Genomic DNA, 20636 nt, shown 5'->3' with positions numbered 1-20636 from the left:
TTGTCTTTTTCACCAACAGAAGTCGGTCCAATAAAATATATTACCTCACCCACCTTGTCTCTCTAATATCCTGGAACCAGCATGGCTCCAACAACACAGCAAATATTGTATATGGTAAGTCTAGGCTTTATGAAGTGTTAAAGCAATCAGAGAGATGATAGATGGTGGAGACAGTTTACTTAAACCTGCAAGAGTTTTGGCCTGTGTGATATCTCTGGGCTCAAGGCTGCCTAAGCCTGATGAGTCACCACTGAAGCAATTACCTGCTGGCCTTGTGGTAGATTACATAACATTCAACCGGGGTTCAGCCCTCCCACAGACTAGGATCCAACCAAGTGATCCCAGTGCAGGTTCCTAAAGGAAAGCAATCTCTCCAACATCACTTCCTTTCTGGGAGAATTCCCATTGCTAGTAGTTTCAACAGACTACTGCTCCTGCTCTAGCCAGTGCCCATTTCCATGTGAGTCAGCTCCTGCCTGGCCACCTTGACAGCCGGATATTCCAGATCTTGCTCTGGAAAAAAACTCACTGGCTTTGATAGGGGTTTTACATAAGTAAGGACTGCAGGCAAAGATGCAGTGGGAAGAAAAGATTAACTTTGTCATTATGTTGTGATAGATTATAATAGAAAGGCAAGTAATAAAATGGTCTGGGAAGCTGCCAAGGCTGTAAGAAAGGGGAAATTTATGAATATTGCATCATCTAGAAGAAAAAAAAAGAAAAAAGCAATAACAAGATCAACGGACAGAGTGAGCATCTTTAGAAGCTCACCATAAAAAATATTGAATTACATTTCAGAGGTGATAGATAAACTGAATATTTCATCGTATTTGAAAGCTGAAAATCCTCTTTGTTACTTTCTGTCCCTCAGACAGAGGTGTAGCGAGTGCCCTCCTTACCCTCCGACCGGAGGGGGCCCCGCAAGGAAGGGGGCCCCTAAAAGTGGCAAAAAAAAATGTAAGGTGTAACTAGGTAAGGGACATTTATTGATGCTATTGCACAATCCGTGTCAGTTTTACTGACAAAACCGTGAAGTCATTATGATACATCATAATGCTATTGGCTACATCAGTTGTCTGTCGGTCAGTTTCGAATTTTAGTTGGCCCCACTCAAAGAATGTGTATTTGCGTTCATAATGGCGGTCGGCGGATAAATGTTATTAATTTAGTTGTTTAGTTTTTTATCGTTTCCAACGCAGAAGCGTGCTTTGTGTTGTCTAAGAGAATGTATAAGAGCGGAGCTAGTAAACGAAAGGCAGCAAAAGATGCCGAGAAGGAACTTGAGAAAATTCCAAAGTTGTCAACGTACTTTGCGCTGCAATCCAACGTACAGGTACAGGCACATGAAACAGACAGCGCTAGCAGCGACGAATCGTATCCAGAAGTATCCTGAAGTGCTTCAAGTGAGGTCGAAGGTGAAGCCAGTTGTTCTACCAAACAAACTGTGACAGATATTCCAGCTGCTGCCGGGAAAGAAGTATCTGAATCTGAACCACTGATTGATGATCCAGGAGATTGGCTGTCTATAATATCAGACAGGCAAGTGTGTGACATTGTTGCACGTGGCCCACCGCAGCAGAATGAAAGTTACAAATTTCCATTTAACGAGGAAAGACGGAGGTTCACAAGTACTCATTTCTATCGAACCATGGCAAATGGCGAGAAAATAAGACGTTCATGGTTAATGTATTCAGTTCAGAAAGATGCCATTTTTTGTTTTTGTTGTAAATTATTTGGCAATGGCGACATACCGCTACGTCGTGGAACATCTGCTTGGAAAGCACTGTCAAAAAGACTTCAGCAGCATGAAACAGGCAAAGGTTATCAAGACTGTATGGTGAAATGGTTTGACCTTCGGTCAGGCATAGTAAACCGTACATCTATTGACCAACTCGAATTACAGGCTTCTCTGAAAGAAAGAGATTTCTGGAGAAATGTTGTCAAACGCATGGTTGATGTCGTTATTTTCTTGTCCAAAAGAAACTTGGCATTTCGAGGAAGTAATGAAAAGCTTGGCGATCCTTCGAATGGCAACTTTTTGGGACTGTTTGAATTGCTTGCAAAGTATGATACTGTCCTCAGCGAACTTTTACAGAGGATTAAGAAGGCAGAGACACATGTTCAGTACCTCAGTCCACAGATCCAAAACGAGCTGATTCAACTTGTTGCCAGTAACATTCAAGAGGCCAACATAACGCAGCTTAAAAAAGCAAAATATTATTCAGTTATTTTGGACTGTACTCCCGACGTGTCACATGAAGAACAGATGTCTGTGGTGTTACGCTTTGTTGAATGCAACGGTGAAGATGATGTCAATATTCGTGAAGCGTTTGTTGGTTTTCTTAATGTTCATGATACAACTGGCGAGGGCTTATTGGAAGCGTTTCTTGAAAAGGCAAACAATTTAGGAATAGACATTGCTGACATGAGAGGCCAAGCTTATGATAACGACGCAAATATGAGAGGAAAGAATAAAGGAGTTCAAGCCCGCATGCTAGAAATAAATGACCGTGCCTTGTATGTACCATGTGGAGCTCACACTTGGAATCTTGTGATCTCAGACGCGGCAAAGTCATCGAAATATACCATTGACTTTTTCGGTCTGATTAACAGAATATACATTATCTTTTCTTCTTCACCTTCCCGTTGGGATATACTTCAAGAACATATGCCAATATCTATTAAAGGGTTATCAGACACTCGTTGGGAGTCGAGAATTGATGCTGTGAAGACATTGCGTTATCACCTTGAAGAATTGTGCAATGCTTTGTCATCTTTGCGAGAATATGCGCTCGAAAAGAAAGACGGCAATACAGCAAAAGCCGGTGCGCTTCTAGACCATGTCACTACATGGCCTTTTGTTCTGACTGTGTACAAGTGGTACGATATACTATTTCACGTCAATAAAACCAGAAAATTAATTCAGTCACCAGATGTGTCAATTGACGTACTGCAGGCAGAAGTCGGTGCTACAATGAAGTTTTTGGAAGACTATCGAAATACAGGCTATAACTCTGTGGTCACAAATGCACGTGAAATAGCAGAGCATATGGGTATTGAGCAGGTGTTTCCAGAAACCAGGGTGCGACGTAAGAAGAGAATGTTTGATTATGAATGTGCTGATGATTTGAGTCGTCTTTCTGCCGAAGAAAAATTCAAATCGCAGTTCTTTCTTGTTCTCACTGATCAGGCCATATCTTCTGTTTCGTTGTGATTTGACCAACTCGTGGAGTGGTATAAGTTGTTTGGATTTCTGTACAACGCTAACAGCCTGAAGCAGTGTCACAGAGAAAATGAACTGGAGAATCACAGCAAAAATTTTGAAAGAAAAATGGGAGATATTGATGCCAGTGAACTCATAATGGAATTGAATTGTTTTATTTATGTCATCGAGAAAGAGAGAGGACTTGTCACGGCAAACAATTTTTTAACGTACATATACAAGAACAGCCTTCAGGAGATATATCCGAATCTTTGCATTTGCATCAGAATTCTTCTGACCACACCAGTTACTGTCGCTGGTGCTGAAAGGAGCTTCAGCAGAATGAAACTGATCAAGAATATCCTACGCTCAACCATGACAGATGACGGGCTTTCTGCGCTTGCAGTTATCTCAGTCGAAAACAAGATTGCCAGATCTCTGGACTATGACGCATTAACCAATTTGCGGAGAACAAGGCTCGAAAGAAGCGCTTTGCGTAAATACGGAATACATGTACACTGTAGGCCTATTTATACATAATATGAACCCTGCATATTGTATAAAATAAATACCGCATTCCAGTTTCTGCATTGTAAGGGGCCCTGGACATATGTTCGGAGGGGGCCACGTTCTTTGTTGCTACGGCCCTGTCCGCAGATGTTTTATGAGAGAATGAACAAGATTATAGAATTCCACCTTATACATTTAAGGCAAAAAAGAAGCATTGAGCAAAGATAATAAAAAAAAATCTTCATTTAGATGTTCCCTCCTTTGGAAACTAACAGAATGGAAAAAATTGTTAATATTTTTAGGATTGTGGGATTATTCCACATTAGTTGCTCAATTCATTGTGTTGTCTTTAAATGCAGAAAAAGCATTTGACAAAGCTGAGCGGTCAGTTCTTAGTTAAGTAAACCTTTTTGAAAGGGCATCAAAGATATAGAAGGTGAAATGAGTTTTTAAAAGCAGCTGCCTTGGACTTTTGTCCAAATATCAAAGGAACTAGAGCCTTTTAGAAGTTCAAAGATGTTTTGAGAGTTGCACTTTATTCTGCTCTTCACTGAACTTCTTACAAATATCTTAAGGAAAAAGAACTTGGCTTAACGGGAGTTCCAGAGCACATATAAAAGTAAATCTTCAGGCCCATTTACTGTATAAAAGTTACTGTGTCAGGGCAATGAGTTATAAAAGGGGAATTTGATCGTGCTCCTGTAGATGGGCTCAAATCATATTAAATGCACAGAACCACATTATACCCCCTGTCTTTACAGCTCAGTAACATAGTTTTGTAACAGTCACTGTATAATTCAATATCATTAAGTCTCAGTCAGGCTGGCAGGAAATTGTGCCTTTACGGAGGTGGGTCATAGAATGTGAAATTTGCTGCTCCTGACATCAAGGATGTAACCTTCTAGAATTATGTCTTTTCGAGGAGGTATGGGGGAAATCCTATTTATACTACCAATCTGGATTTCCCTATTTGATGCTGGCTGGAGGTGGAGGAAATAAACACCAAGTCAAATTCTCTGCTGCTGTTCAGGAGAGGGACAGGACAGAGGGCACAAACCAGGATGAGGGGGTAGGGACAAATGTGGCTTTACTCCACCGTGCACCACTTGAATTCTGCCTAAGCCAGGGTCCTTGTCGCTCCAACAGCTTACCTACCATCCCCTCCCAATGGCTGCCTACCAGCCTACCGATGACTCTGCATCCCAGATCACTCTGCATCCTCTCTAGTCCTTTCCTGTCCCCAGCATGTTCTCTGTAGCAAGGGTTTTGTGTGTGTGCTGGGGGTGGAGTGCAGCTCCTGTGCTAAGGAAGTTTTTTCTTGGACTGTTGAGGCCTCTTCTTTACAGCCCCTATATGCTGCTGAAACAGTGTATAGTGGTTGAGTTGGGAGCCAGAATCAGGGTCATTTATTTCTTAACACTGGACCAGTTTGGGTCAGAAAGTTTAAGATGGGGCTTATTTATTATGTTCTCATTTTATGTTTTTCAAGTTGTACAATGCCCTGAGCGTGTTTGTGGGAGAAAGGCATCATTTATCCATTGTATTTATTATTATGTTCATTTTGCAGTCAATTGACTGTATATTCCTACACATACTTCAGCAAATTGCAAGTTGATTTAATGCATGCTCCATTCTAAATTTTGGGAATCCTGTCAACTCATTTACTCCTTGTGCACCTGAATATATGCTTTTCAATTGCATATCTTTCAATATTGTTTCCTTCAAACATTGTCTATTATATTATTTGCTCCTGAAGCTGCCTTGAGTAATCAGTTCTATATAGTAACTGTTTCCTGGCTAACACCTGGTGTTTGGGACAGAGTCACACTGTTCCAAAGGAAAGGAAGAGCAGAGCTGTTGTAGGAGTCTTGTGGAAGTTCCTTCAGACATTCTGCCTGGGCAGGTCACAGGCAGCTATTGGTCAGTGGTTTGGGGACAGCACACGCGGCATTCTCTTATGGCTGGTATACACTACCCCAGCACTTCTGAACAACATTGGAGAAGTAGAGACCCAAGTCATCTTGGAACAAGAAACATCACCAAGTACACATGTTGGTTGACCTTTGGAGGGAAAAAAGTGAACAATTTCAAACTTTTGAAGTTGTTTCTGCTTTGCAGGGTTTGCGACATTTTTGGGAGGGGATATTGAATTTTTTCTTGACTTCTTTGTAATCAAAACTGGATTTTCAACGCAAACTGTTGATGATCATTTAGATAAAGATTGATACAAAATTTAAAATGCTGTGAAAATGTTAAAAGATGAGAATTCTTATGGTTTTGAGTAAAGGATTTTTTCAGTGAAAAATCTTCTGGTTTGGAATATTTGGACCAACTCTCCTAGGTACTATTCTGGGTGGCTTCTGCATCTGTGTGTGCTGGGGAGAAATGCAGCCAACTAGCACCCATATGAGACAAAGTAGAAGATAGCTCTCTGTGAACAGCAATTCCATGTAAGTTCTTTTGTGCTCTGCATTTCCTCATGTGTCAATGGACACTCCCTTTGGTCAGCTCATCTCTTGTGTAGGTTTCCTTTGAGGATGAGGACTGGGAAGTCAGATATGGACTGATCATTTTGTGAAAAAGTGGTCACCCAGGGTGTTATGGTGATTTTGTAGTGCAGGGATGGAAGACTGACTTCATTTCAGACAGTTCTGATGATCTGTTTTCAGCCACATAGTTGTTGTTGGGACATTTAATGCGCTGAAGAAGGACACCACATGTTGTGATAAGCATGTGTAGGACCCAGGGATCTTAAATTCTGGTGTAGTGTGTATTGGTCACTGTAGCAGTGGAGATACGTCTGTGGGTTTTACATCTGTTGTTATAGCAGGGTGTGATGGGGCTTAACCCTCACCACCTGCAAAGTAAAGCCAAAAGGCCAGAAAAGAGGGTCTGAGAAAGATTTCTTTCAGGACGTAGTCCCATCAAGTATACTTTGTAATTGTTTAATGATACCCGATAGAGGTTCCAGCGTGAAGTGCAACCATGCACGCCCCTACCCAGGGTGAAGCACTGCCAGATGGTAACAAAGGCCAAAACACCAGCACAGGGGTCACAGTTACTCTGATGGGATGAGTCACCAGCTATGTTTGCAACAACAGAGTGTGGGGCAGAAGGGCTTTTTTATTTCCCCTCTCACAGGACAGTATGTCACAGAACCCAGTTGCCTGGGCTGTGTCCTCAAAAGCACAGGGCATCCCAATCCCTAGACATGGCAGCTCCTCTCTGATATAACGTATCAAGCTGCTAGAGGAGACTTAAGTCAGTGAAATAGTTTTGGGGGGTGTATGTAAAATGTTGCACATTTTGTGTATTTAAAAGAATCTCCTATCCGCTTATATGTCCATATAAAGTCACCTATCAGTTCACAGATTTGTCTCATCTTCTGCTGGGATTCCCTGAATTGTACCCCCTTTATGTAATCCATTTTAAATATAGTTTTGCTCCTTCTAATTGTTTACTTTTTTACAATTTACTTTTATTACATCTACTACTCTTAGCACTTCATCATTTACCTTTGTCGACATTCTGCAGATGGATTGACACCAAGAAATCAGTTATCTACCGCCAGGCACTCAGATACCACAGAATATGCTCCAAGGAGAAAGTCCTTGATACACACCTTCACATGCTTTAAACCACCTTCACCAAACAAGGACACTCCACTAAAGAAGTAGATTTCATCATGGAATGGGCCACTCTAATACCCTGAGAGAACCTACTTCAATAGAGGAAAACCAAAGCCCTCTGACCGCACACCCCTAAATGTCACCTACCACCCCACACTGCAGCCCATGCAAGGTATCAAATAATTGCAACCCATACTTGATGGGAACCATATCCTGAAAGAAAGCTTTCCTGAACCCTCTTTTCTGGCCTTCAAACAACCTTTCTAGCCCCTCCAAACTCAGCACACACACACCGTGGCATCCATCGTCACCCCCCTCTCCCCCTCCCAGCGTTCCTGGGCATCTGGGTGAGGTGGCTATGGAACTTGAGGAGGAGGGCAGGCAGTTACACAGGGGCTGCAGTGGTGGTCTGTGCTCCTGCTGCATTTCCTGCAGCTCTACCAGATGCTGGAGCATATTGGTTTGATCCTCCAGTAGCCTTGGCATTGCATCCTGTCTCCTCTCATCACACTGCCACCACCTCTCCTTTTGCTTCTGCCAGCTCTCATCTCGCTTGTCCATCCTGTCCTAGCATTCATTTTCTGCTTTCCTGGACTCTGACATTGTTTGCCTCCATGCATTCTGCTGAGTTCTTTCAGTGCGGGAGGACTGCATGAGCTCAGAGAACATTTAATCGCAAATGCGTTTTTTTTTTCACCACCTTATCTGTGCTAACCTCTGGGATGGAGATGATAGGGGGAGCGTTGAAACATTTGAGGCTGCGGGAGGAAAACCAGGGAGAATAGTATTTAAAAATACACATTTTAGAGAACAACGGGTAGACTCTTTCATGGTGAACCAAGCTGTTAACATTACAGAGCACATGTGGTTTCGGTACAAAGTAGCATTTTGCGTCTTATATTAAGGGCCTGCCCGTTTGGTGTGAGAGATCACAGATGCAGGGCTGGGCAACAGAATTTGGATTGCAGGTAGCCATGGTAAGCCTCTGTCTTTTGGCTTCTTCAATCTTCAGAACATGTGGGAATGGTTTCAAACAGCAGTGCCCTCCTTTCCCATACCAAGCACCTGTTGGGTGGCCATTGAAAAGGTGGGGCTGTACTGGCTGCAAATGCATCCCAAGTCTTCAGGGCAAATTAATCAATAAACATGCTTGCTTTTAAACCATGCATTATATTTACAAAGGTACACTCACCAGAGGTGCCTTCTCCGGCTTTACGGTCCGGGAGCCCAGGTTGGGAGGATATTTGCTCCAGAGTGATAAACGGTTCCTGGCTGTCGGGGACAATGGTTTCTCCACTTGTGTGCTGTGCACTATCCTCCTTCTCCTCCTCAATCTCCTCATCTTCCTCATCCCCAAATCCTCATCCCTGTTGCGTGAGACTCCCCCCTTGCAGGTGTCCACAGACAGGGGCAGCTCATCATAGAAGCGGCACGTCTGGGGCTCTGACCCAGAGTGGCCGTTTGCCTCTTTAGCTTTTTGGTAGGCTTGCCTGAGCTCCTTAATTTTCATGCAGCACTACTGCAGGTCCCTTTTGTAGCCTCTGTCCATCATGCTCTTAGAGATTTTTTTCAAATGTTTTGGTATTTCGTCTTTTGGGACAGAGTTCTGATAGCACTGATTCATCTCCCCAAAGAGCGATCAGATCCAGTACCTCCCATTCGGTCCATGTTGGAGCTCTTTTGTGATTCTGGGACTGCATGGTGACCTGTGCTGATCAGCTCACCATGCTGTCCAAACAGGAAATGAAATTCAAAAGTTTCCAGGGCTTTTTCCAGTCTACCTGGCCAGTGCATCTGAGTAGAGAGTGCTGTCCAGAGTGGTCACAATGGAGCACTCTGGGATAGCTCCCAGAGGCCAATACCATCAAATTACGTGCACACTACCCCAAATTTGACCCGGCGATGTCAATTTCAGCGCTAATCCCCTCGTCAGAGAGGAATACAGAAATTGATTTTAAGAGCCCTTTAAGTTGACAAAAATAGCTATTGGTGGACCTATTCTCAAGGAATTTATCTAATTCTTTCTTTACTCTAATTATACTTTTGGCCTTCACAATATCCCCTGGCAACAAGTTCCACAGGTTCACTGTGGAAGAAGTACTTCTTTTTGTCTGAAACCTGCTGCCTATTCATTTCATTGAGTGACTCCTGGTTCTTGTGTTATGTGAAAGGGTAAATAACACTTTCTTGTTCACTTTCTCCACAACATTTATAATTTTATAGCCCTCATCATATCCCCACATAACCCATGGTATGGCATTGCCATCCTTACTTCTCCACTGCTGCTGGCAGCGGTGCTGACTTCAGAGCTGGGCACCAGGCAAGCAGCCACTGCTTTTCGCTCTGCCTTTAGAGATGGGTGGTGGTATATGTACTTGTGGGGGGTGGGGAACAGAGGTTAAAGTAACTTGAAGGACTTACTGGTACTCCAGAGTCCTTAGAAGAAGAGACGTGGACTCTACCAGAAGAGGCAGTGCCTTTAAATCTCCAGGCATTTTAAATCAGGATTTAAAGGGACTGGGGCTGCGGTAGCAGCAGCTGGGAGCCCCGGGCCCTTTAAATCACCCCCGGAGCTACAAGCTGCAGAGGGGGCTGGTAGCCCCGGAGGTGATTTAAAGGGCCTGGGGCTCCAGCTGCTGCTACTGCAGTGGAGCCCTGGGCCCTTTAAATCACCATTGGAGGGGGGCCTGGCCTCTGACGGAGCTTTAAAGGGCCCAGGGCTCTGCTGCAGTAGCAGAAGCTGGGAGCCCCTGGCCTTTTAAATCAGCACCAGAGCCTCACCACTGCTACTCCAGGGCTCCAGCAGTGGGGGTCAGTGGCGATTTAAAGGGCCCCAGATGTTAGCGGCAATGGAAGCCCCGAGACCTTTAAATCACCACCTGAGCTGTGCTGCCGGAGCTCCCGGGTAGCAGCGGCAGCTGGGGGCTTGGGCAGTGATTTAAAGGGCCCGGGGCTCTGGCTGCTGCTACCACCCCGAGCCCTTTAAATTGTCCCCAGAGTCCTGCTGCCAAAGCCCTGGGGTAGCGGCAGCCGGGCTCCGGTGCCTGTTTTAAGGGCCAGGGCGGCAGCAGCAGCAGAGCCCCTGGCCCTTTAAATCACCACCTGAGCCTTGCCGCCACTACCCCAGGACTCCAGCAGGCTCCAGGGGTGATTTAAAGGGCCTGGGTTGGTAGCGGCTGCCAGAGCCCCAGACCCTTTAAATCGTCTCCGGACCCCTGCTGCCGGAGCCCTGGGGAGGTGGGGGCGGGTCTCCAGCAGCTATTTTAAGGGCCAGGGCGGTAATGACTGCTGCAGCTCTGGATCCTTTAAATAGCTACTGGAGCCCCACCGCCACTGCCCCAGGGCTCCGGGGATGATTTAAAGGGGCCAGGGCCGGCTCCAGGGTTTTTGCAGCCCCAAGCGTCGAGGGGAAAAGATAAAAAAGCCACGAACGTGATCAGCAGCACTTTGGCGGAAGAGTCGGATGTGCCGCCCCTTCCCCTTGGCTGCTCCAAGCATCTGCTTGCTGTGCTGGTGCCTGGAGCCATCCCTGCCTGGGGCGGTAGCTGTGGCAGGAGCTCTGGGCCCTTTAAATTACTGCCCGAGCCCAGCTGCCACTTCCCCAGGGCTCCGGCAGCAGGGGTCTAGTGGCAGTTTAAAGGGCCCGGGGCTCCAGCCATTGCTGGGAGCCCCAGGCCCTTTAAATTGCTGCCTGGGGAAACTGGGCCACCTTGGTACGACATACCGGCTCTTGCCTGTTCACTGTACCAGGGTGTACCAGCTTACTTTCACCTCGGTGGTGGGGGGAGGCATAAACAACTACAGACACAAAGAATAGGGGGCATGATCAAATACGTTTGAGTACCATTGAGATAGAGTATCCCCTTTAATAAATCCTCCCCTGAGGGATGACTGCCTGAACCATGTGCTCTTCCACATCTGTTGGCTTCCCCCAGCCACGCTGTAATGTGGGCAGTGTAGACATACCCTTAGGAGCTGACTTTTTAAACCCCTCAGTGAGCCCCATCATCTTGTCAAGCGATTAGAGATGAAAGGAGAGCAAGAAAGAGTCTCATTAGTAAATTCTCAGCCTAACCTAGGAGGCTGCTTAGCTCAGTTGCTTGGCTCAGCACCCAGCTCCAAAACAGACTACATTATACATTTCAATTTTAGTGCGAAGCTAGCCCTTAATACAGTCTATTTTAGGGAAGAGTTCATTGAAGAATACATTGATTGTAGAATGTGTACATTTAAACAATATTTATTTCAGTATTCCTAATGGACCCTCTGATTAAAATGTATTACCCATTTTCTCTTTAAGTATCTTTTCCAAATGAAATGGAACACGCTCAACAATTAAAATAACAAACCCTCTTGCTTGTATTTGTAGGGGGACATGTCTGTGTGCTCTATTTATCACTGAGCGGGATATTCCCATTAATTTTAAAATATGTTCCTCGGACACTAAACAATTCTGCATTACATATATTTAACTGTTAATCTTTTCTTCCATATTTTACTACACCTGAACCCTTTAGCATTCAGCTATATAATTAGACTGATTCTCCCCTGCCTTGTAGCTTGTGTATTTATCTACACCTATACAAAGAGACAGCAAAATTAATGCAAATACTACCAAATCAGAATTTTTTAATATCACTTGCACCCTCTTTATAGAAATGACTTCATCATTTCACCATATGAAAGGTCCTGGAGAATCAGAACTATCATTATTATTTAATTATGCCTGATTGTGACTGACCCTCATGCATGAATAAGGGCTGAACATAAGACATCTCTGCCTTCTTGTGCTCCTGTGTAAGGATGATCTTTCATAACTATAGCCACTGAGTTTACTGCACTTCCTGGGGTTCACATAGCTCCAAAGGCGGGACAGTGACAAGGTAGTGTTCTCAACTTCCTGTTTTACCTTAACAACTTGATCACTGGAACTGTCAATCAGCAATGATTTTTTATTTGCTCACCTCATTGCACAGGGGCTCAGAACTGGGACTTGTGAAGCAACAACTGTAAGGATTCACCAGACAGTCCAGAACCTGGAGGAAGAGTAGGCCAGTCACAGGGACTCCTGAAGCCTTCAGGCATAGAACCCAATAAGATGTTATGTCGTTTTCCCTGCTATAGAAAGTTGGATCTAAACCACTGATGCCCAGACTGCAGCTCATGAGCCACAAGTGGCTTGTCAATGTGTCTCCTGCTGGTCTTTGCCACACATATTAAAATACCATGTGATTTAATGTTAACCAGTCTAAGTTTTGAACCGATCAGGATGCTTTTCCCATATTATTAACAAATTAATCATTTAGTGTAACTTGATAACTTATTTGCTGTGAGAATAATATAAAAGAAACAATGAATTCACACTACTGTGACTCTTTTGGGTAATGTTGATCACTAATTTGGCTCCTGAACCACTGAAGACTGAGTGTCACTGATCTCAAAAAAATAAGTTCACTGTAATATAGGCTTGTTTGTTTGTTTGTTCTTTACCCTAAACAGAACCAGTAGTATCCATGGTTACCAAGAATAGTCTTTTAGAAAGACAGTATTCATCCTCTACTACCAACAGGTGTCTTTTAGATCCTTCTTGATTGCAATTTTAGCATGCTCTTGGGAAACCAACACATCTTGTGTGACAGAACTCAGAGGCATAGGCCTTTCCTCTGGGGTAAACGATTTGACTGTTTAGTTACTAATTCATACACAAACAATAAAATTATATGACAGGGGCAAAGTTTGTAAATGAATAGCCAGATAGTTTTCATATATGAAAACTGTTACCAATTCCCAAGCAAAAACCTGTGGCAATTTGATATCTTTTTCATTAGGAATATACCACCTCTATTAATAAGCTTATCATCTCTATTTTAATGCTTAGTTATTAGTATTATGTAACTTGTTTTAAAACTAGAGAGACTACCACCATTGGTTATTTCTGAAAAGAAGTAGGTTTTTTTTTAAAAAATCACACCTTAAATTATTTTTCCATCGACTGAGACTTTAGAATGTTTCCTGTAGAGAATAGTCCTCAAATGCCATTTATGCATTATTTATCTAAAACAGAAGCCATAGAACATAGCATGGCTGCTGAGTTATGAAAAACCAGATTTCTAGTTTTAGGATACAATTTTTCAAAACTAAGTCTCATTTTCAAAACAGATCTAGGAGGTGAGGTCCCATTTTCTTTAAGTGAGACTTAGGCTGCTAAGTACATAAAACGCATTTTGGGGAAAAAATGTGACAGGTTCCTAAGTCACTTAGGTGTTGAGAATTTTATTTTTAGAAACATATCTCTGCTTCCTTTAAAGAAAAACAAAGCTGAATAGTGGGTCTAATGTAATTTACTTTTGTACCATAGTCCAGTGAATGCACTTGAGCACATGCTTAATATTAAATATATATAGGCTTGGCAGAATTTGATTTTTTTAAATAATTTCAGCAGATAATATTGATGTTTGTTTTTAAACATTTTTTCTATTTTTATCAATTGAAATTTTTACAATTGCACAATTATAGGGGATCAGACAATTATTTATTGAGAGTAGACATTCAGATTAAAAAAGTTAAAGCTTTATAAACTTTAAAACACTGTCAACATACAGTATGACAAATTTTTAGCTTTAAATCAAAACTCTAAGAAGTTGTCAATCATTATTTTTCTTACTTTGCCTATCTGTACATTTTGTTTATTTTCAATGGAAATATTTTTTCACTGATGTGCATGCATACAATGAATTAATGTTTATTGACATTTACCAATAAAATGTAATCCTTCAAAGCCTAAGTATATGAGTGATCCCACCTCTATTCAGCAAATTCTAAGCACATGCTTGAATCCTATTAAAGTCAATGGTAGATTTGTGGAAGATATTTTTGAGTGATCATTTCCCAAGATAAAAGTTAATTACATTCATGTGGCTGCCAGCAAAAGCAGTCAGTGCGCTTTGTGGTGCCTTAAACTTAGTGTCTGCTGTGATTTCTGCTTTCTATTTGAAGCTCTTCTGACTGGCAAGTTCTTCCTATATGGGGGAGAATGTCCAGGAGATCCATGCAGCTGATGTTATACAGCCTGCCCTATCTCACCCTTCAGCACCCCATGCACTGAAATAAATGGACCCATGAGAAGCTGAGAGTGCTCGGTGCTCAGAGTTTGCAGCTCTCTTGAACTGGACTCTCCAGTCCTGTCTCCTGCTTTCCATTGCAGAGCCACACCAATTTTTTTCTGGGTTTGGCTTTCCATAGCCTGAGAAAACAGAGCAGATTTGGTCCAGTGTGAGATCTAGGGCTGTATTTGGTGCAAATGTAGAGGGGAGTATGCAATATCTTAATTTTTTTTTCTCTACAGTGTAGTTTTAGCTTATGGAGAGTGAGAGGCTGAAATACGGAGCAACACTTTGATTAGCTCATTCATTGAATGAACAGACAAAGATAGAAAGGTCACTTTGAGTGTCTGTTCAATCTTTGTGCAGCACCGACAATTTACAGTGTGGCTTTCTAGCATACAGTATAGGTTGGGACTTTTTCTATTTAAACAGGCAGGAAACAAATTCTTCCCTTACCTATTACATAGGTTTTTAGATTATACAATTATGCCTCACTTCTATTCCCAAGGTTATAACACTAGTACTTCAAACACACTGATAGAACTTTCCCACCATATATTTTGGAGTGATTTTACTGCTAATAAAAGCTACAAGATCGGCAGTACTAGAGACTGAAACTTTGCTTTCAGTGATCATTAAACATCAGGCTCAGAGTTCTGACTTCCAAAGGTGTGGGATTAATCATTAGAGAGACATTTAAAGGAATGTTGGTGCTGTGGGTCTTGAATGCAGGCCTGCAAGGCTACCAAGAGGGAGCTTAACCAAGTTGCAATGGCTGATGAGGGAACTGCTGTGAATACCGCACCACCAGGCGCTACACCCACTTGCGTGTGGTCAAATCATTAAAAGCGACTGCTGATTGGACACCACTGAGTATAAAGCTTCCTATTCCTTTCCCATCCCTGGTCTGAGCACTTAGTTATTAGGCCTGTTGCTGCCTAAATGTCTGAGCTCAATTTTACAAATAATATTAAGGGCCTAATTCAACCAAGTGCTAAACTGCTTTGGTGAATAAGGATGGACTTAGTAGATATATAACTTTAAGCACATTTAAGTGTTGAGTTGAAATTTAAATTCTAGAAAAAGGAAGGTGGTGATGATGCAGTGTGGTCATTTTTGTAATGTTAGATTCATAGATTAAATGTAGTCCTGGAGATCATCTTGTCCGTCAGTAAAGGATTGTTCCTTGCAGAACATTTTCTAGTGCATTCATCAGTTTAGTTGTACATGACTCAGATAATGGAGTTTCAATCATTTTCATAAGCTATTAAATCTCATTCTCATGTAATCAGCATACAATTTCCTTTTCATCCTTTTACACCTAGTTATACATCCTTGTCCTATGTACTACTCTAAACAGTTCTGCTGCTTGCTTGGTGTGTGCACCCTTCAAACTCTTAAAAATGGTCATCATACCTTTGCTTTAGCTGTCATTTAGCTAAGTTACATTTATATATTTTAGTATTTCCTCATAAAGCAATCACACTTGCTACTTAATCATTTATGTTGCTTTCACTGAGCTCCTTTCAGTTGATGATCACCTCTGAAATAATGACAATATTTCAAGTAGAATCCCAACAAAGCTGCGTAAAATGGGACTATCACCTCCCTGTTCCATGGCATGATGCTTTTTTGTGGCCAGTTCGGAACAGCAGTGATGTGTTGTTGGTGTATAATATTTGCAAATTCATATCTTCTTTGACATCCACTATATTCTCTGCTTTTCAGGTATCTCACAGTGAATCTCTGTTATGAATTATTTTTCTTCAGAGCAAGGAGCTTGCTTTTGCCCAAAGAGAAATTCAGTTTATTTGCTGTACATATTTCTAACTTCTCTACATCCTTTTCTACTATTTCTCTCTATTCACTGGTGTTCACATCATCTCTGAATTTAGTATAATCTTCATGTTTAATTAATGAGATACATTCTCCCTCTATAAACTTCCCTGGCAAGTCTGCAGTTGATGCAGCTTGTATTGTGTGTAGATACTGTACTTAACAGCATCCACTGGAATCAGATGGCAGCTGGAAGTCTTTTGACCCCCAGGTGTAGTGGTACTGGGGTCACAGGCTGCAAAAGGACAGCCTATGAATCAAGGGCTCCACAATGCCTGGGATGCCCCCTCCCTTTGTGAAAATAGCAGAAGTAACTTAGTGGGGGATGGAGGACAGGGAGACAGCAAGAAGAGAAGAGCCAGTGAGAAGCCCTGGGAGTCAATTCAAGAGGAGAAGCAGCTGGCTGGAACTATCCCAGATCTCCCTCCAGAGGGAATCAGAAGTTATCATACACAGAAAGAGAGAAAGAAGATCAGTAGTTTGCAGAATTTTGGCAAAACTACTATTCTAGTCTAAACTGTCTAATTCTGTGGTTTTAACCTTTCATTTCCCCTAAAAAATTTCAAATGAAAGTGGGGACCCCTTTGGAAATCTTAAACAGTCTGCAGACCCCCAGGGGTCCACCGACACAGGTTGAAAATCACAGGTCTAGTTCTACCCTTCATTATATAACTTTATTGGGGTTACATGGGTGTAAGTCAAGTAGAATTTGGTCCTAATAGGCTACTTTGCATTACTTTTAGAGCATCAATGTAATCTGGAACATGTGACTTGCTACACTTTTTATATTACATTTACAAAAACGTTCCTATGTCATGCACCTAGGAATTGTCTATAGTAGGCTTAGCTGAAGAGATACCAATCATATTTGACAGCTCTCATAATCCCGGTCCCAAAATACATTATGATTTAAAAGAATACAGTGCAAGGCGCTTGATTAGCATGAATACATTCAATTAATAATAGTATTATTTCATCTGAATAGGCAGAAGTTAAGTTACTTGGTCACGTTCACAGGGAGCCAGTGATGACGACAGGAATGGAAATCAAGCCTCCTGATTTCCAGTCCTCTGCTTGATCCTGTAGGTCAAACTTGTTTCCCTTTTTTCAACTGACCCAGAGAGAAAGAGATTAGTCCCAGGTACCTTCCATCTAACATGCAGACTACAAATTATTATCATACTGGCCTGCCATTCCTTCAGAATGAAACTGTTGTCATTCTTTCACCAGTGCCTGGCGAAATTACATGTTGAGCTCCCAATAGCAGATGTTGGAGTTTTGTACATTAATCATTCCCTTCCTCCTCCAACCCAAACCAAGCAGTGCTGGAAGAATAGTCTCCACTGTACTGAGTCCCATCCCTTTTTCCTGGAATCTGACCTACATAATCTCTCTCCAGCAACTTTTTACACAAGAAGCTGATTTCTGTTCATTTATCTGTTAAGGCAGTGTGTTAAAGTCAATGGAGTTACAGCAGAATAGAACCACAGTAACTGAGAGCTCAATTTGTCCCCAATATTTTTGCAAAATATTCTGTACAATAGGACATGGAATGGAACTAATTCTGATAATCACAACTGACCAAATTAGCATCAGGAAGGTTGGGAATTTAACATTTTAACTCTCAAGCTTTTTGGTAAGGTTTATCTTAACTCTCTTGATCTAGTATGGAGGTTATTCTTTCTACTGAGACTGCAAAGCACTTTTAAAAATAAAAAATTTTAAATCTTTGGAACAAGCGTGCACACTTCATGCAGTTTTGCCTTATTCTTCCTTAAACATTATGCTCAGAGCTAAGCAGAAAAGTAACACACATTTTAAAAGCAGAATGAGATCTATATTTAATTAGTTTTGGGAATTGTTTACATGCTCCATAAATCTTCATTTTTAGCAGCTTCTGATAACTTTTTCAGTTGTAAAACATCATCAGTTGTAGTGAATGGTTTAATTAGTCTCAACCATTCAAACATCTGAGTCAGATTGTTAGTATTGACTGCTCTAATGTTTTCTTAATATGCTACTTTTAATGATCATTTTATTTGTGCTTCTAGTGCATACTTTTCATTACTTATGACACTGGTTCCAACAATGCATGTCAGGTTTTTTTCTTCTGCCTAACAGAACCAGTGAATTTTTCTTTTCCTCTAGCTGAAAATGTACTGTTTTAAAAAAAAACCATCTAAGCTCACATGAACCATTTTCTGCATATATCCGGATCTCAAAAGGAAGCTGCTGGCATGGTTGCTAAACTCCCTTCACCATCTGTCTTGTTTATTTAACTAGTCATGGCTGATGGATATGCTGCCTCAAAGTCATCACTAAAGTTAATAGTATTTAGATATCAATCATTATCACCTCCTATCTGTTCTACTACCAGCTGATTTGATTAGTAAATTAAATGTAAACAGTTTGTTTTTGTGTATACAATTTGAATGTTAGAATATTCCTGGGTTCATACTGCTACATTGCAACACAACTACTGTTAGTGTGACTAGTAACATTTTGTTGTCTTTGAATAATAGACTTCTATAGAGCTTTTTATTTATTTGTTTTATATTTAAGCTAAGGTTTTACCAACACAGATTTTATATTAGTGTTAAAATATGAGCATATGACAGAGTTGGCCTTAACCTAGCTAAAGTATTATTTTCACATTGAAGTATAGTAACTATTTTGTAAAGAGCTGCTTGAATTCTTGAAGCACTATCCCAAGGTTTGGTTCTTGACTTGTTCCTTTTTTGGGTTGTATATTAATGATATTGATTTAGTCTTTTTAATTCAATCAAACAACAAATGTCATCTCTCTGTGGAGAGACATTGATAGGCTGGGAAATCTTTATGACTTTCATTCTTTATCTATGTTGTAGTTTTCAAAATTTGCAAGATCAGTTTAGAATGAATATATTGCTATAAAGTCACTAGAATACAGTTATTTGTTTCATCTCCTAGCATGCAATGTTTGAACTCCATGGCACAGATCATTTGTTTTACTGGGTTGCACATTACAAGTATTTCACATTTCAAGTGTTATGAAATGTGTTTAGATAAGGTCAGTCTTTGACATTTGACTATGCCACTAAACTAATTTTATAAATAAGAACATAAGAAAGGCCATACTGTGTCAGATCAATACTCCATCCAGCTCAGTATTCTATTTCTGACAGTGATGAGTGCCAGATGCTTCAGAAAGAAAGAACAGAGCAGGGCAATTATCAATTGATCTATCTGTTGTCCAGTCCCAGCTTCAGGCAGTCAGAGGTTTAGGGACACCCCCTGCATGGGGTTGCATCCCTGACCATCTTGCTTACTAGCCATTGATAGACCTATCCTCCATGAATTTATCTAACTTTTTTTTTAATCCACTTATACTTTTGGCCTTCACAACATCCCCTGGCAACGAGTTCCACAGCTTGACTGTTCATTGTGTAAAGATGCATTTCCTTATGTTAGTTTGAAACCTACTGCCTATTAATTTCATTGAGTGACGCCTGGTTCTTGTGTTATCTGAAGGAGTAAAATATACCTTCCTATTCACTTTTTCCCCCTACATCATTCTCAACACTATCATTTCCCTCCAACCATCTCTTTTCTAAGATTAACAGTCCCAATCTTTTTAATCTCTCCTCATATGGAAACTGGTCCAGACCCCTAATAATTTTTGTTGCCCTTCTCTGTACCTCTTCCAATTCTAAGATATCCTTTTGAGATAAGGAGACCAGAACTGCACACAGTGCTCATGGTGTGGGCATACCATGGATTTCATAGATTCATAGATTCACAGACTCTAGGACTGGAAGGGACCTCGAGAGGTCATCGAGTCCAGTCCCCTGCCCTCATGGCAGGACCAAATACTGACTACACCATCCCTGATAGACATTTATCTAACCTACTCTTAAATATCTCCAGAGATGGAGATTCCACAACCTCCCTAGGCAATTTATTCCAGTGTTTAACTACCCTAACAGTTAGGAACTTTTTCCTAATGTCCAACCTAAATCTCCCTTGCTGCAGTTTAAGACCATTGCTTCTTGTTCTATCATTAGAGGCTAAGGTGAACAAGTTTTCTCCCTCCTCCTGATGACACCCTTTTAGATACCTGAAAACTGCTATCATGTCTCCTCTCAGTCCTCTCTTTTCCAAACTAAATAAACCCAATTCTTCAGCCTTCCTTCATAGGTCATGTTCTCAAGACTTTTAATCATTCTTGTTGCTCTTCTCTGGACCCTCTCCAATTTCTCCACATCTTTCTTGAAATGCGATGCCCAGAACTGGACACAATACTCCAGTTGAGGCCTAACCAGCGCAGAGTAGAGCGGAAGAATGACTTCTCGTGTCTTGTTTACAACACGCCTGTTA

This window comes from Gopherus flavomarginatus, chromosome 1 (assembly GCF_025201925.1).
Source record: "Gopherus flavomarginatus isolate rGopFla2 chromosome 1, rGopFla2.mat.asm, whole genome shotgun sequence".
Lineage (NCBI taxonomy): Eukaryota > Metazoa > Chordata > Testudines > Testudinidae > Gopherus > Gopherus flavomarginatus.
The sequence above is the reverse complement of the archived record's forward strand: the minus strand, read 5'-3'. Positions refer to the sequence as shown.